Here is a 1,395-nt window from a genome sequence, read left to right as displayed (position 1 = left end):
GAATATCATTATTAATTTTATAAAAACCCGAGATGTGAGGTTCACAACTTAATTATACAAAAAGGGCAAATGTTCTTGATTTTATTAAAGCATAATTTTGAAAATAATTATTATAATAAAAATATTATCTATATTATTGTGTACACGTGCGCGTGACACAACTCCGCATGTTTTTAAAAAAAAAATATAATTTATAACACGAATATACGTACGCGTGATTCGATTCAAAGAATGGTCTTTAAATCTAAATAGAAGTGGTAACAATAAAATCATGCAATAAAAATGTATTTTACAAATCAAAATAATCAAGCCGAATATAACAGTTGAGCGACCGTGCTAGAACCACGGAACTCGGGAATGCCTAACACCTTCTCCCGGGTTAACAAAATTCCTTATCCGGATTTCTGGTGCGCAGACTGTTAAATAGACAGAGTCATATTCTCCTCGATTCAGGGATTAAAACCGGTGACTTGGGACGCCTTAAAATTCCCAAGTGGTGACTCTGAAATAAACAAACAAATCCCGTTTCGACTGTCCTTTAATTGGAGAAAACTCCCCTACGCCCCCCGCGGGTGCGGAAAAAGGAGGTGTGACAGCTCTGGCGACTCCGCTGGGGAACGAACCCAGAATCTCTGGTTTAGGGTTCAAGAATTCGAGCTTAAAATAATTGTTATAGTTGGCTTTATTTATTATCCGATTTATTTACATGATATATGCCCAATGTGCTAAATGACACTTTTACCGCTTTAATATTATTTGAATTATGAATATATACAACTGCTACGAAACCCTTCTTCCTTCTGAGTCTTCTGAATTTATGGTGCACACGTGCGCGTGGCCCACCTTTCTGTTAGAAGTCATACCAAATAAGACGAAGTTGGGACAAGTAACTAGGCCGGGTAGACTTTCGTGCTCCCGATACGTTGCCCCCACTTCGGCTCAAGCTGTCCACTTGGGTAAGCCAGGGCTAGAACAATATGCCTCAGGTTTTTTCACTTAGAATAACTCAGCTTCATGTCGGATCCCTAGTAGGAACGTTTGTTTGCATCACGTGCATTTGACTTTGGAGGCTCAACACAGGGGTTGGGTCTGTCTAGGACAGGTGTACCAAAAATGAAAATGACCATCCTGATGCATCTTACTTGCTCCTACTTGCGCATTTATTTGATTCGGACTTGTGTGTTGACTGACTTTTGAATATCAAGAACAATATTTTGAAATGGAAAAAAAAATAAGCGGTTAGAGAATTGATTGTTTATTTTGAAAAAAATACCCAATGCCCCAATACCGTCAAAACTCTTGCAGAAAATTTGAGAAAATGAAAAAAAAAATGTCTTATTAGTTTGTTTTACTAAAAACAAAGAAAAAAATAGAAAGAAAAAAAAATTGTTGTTA

Source organism: Nicotiana tabacum, chromosome 5, assembly GCF_000715075.1.
Source record: "Nicotiana tabacum cultivar K326 chromosome 5, ASM71507v2, whole genome shotgun sequence".
Taxonomy (NCBI): domain Eukaryota; kingdom Viridiplantae; phylum Streptophyta; class Magnoliopsida; order Solanales; family Solanaceae; genus Nicotiana; species Nicotiana tabacum.
This window is presented reverse-complemented; position numbering follows the sequence as displayed.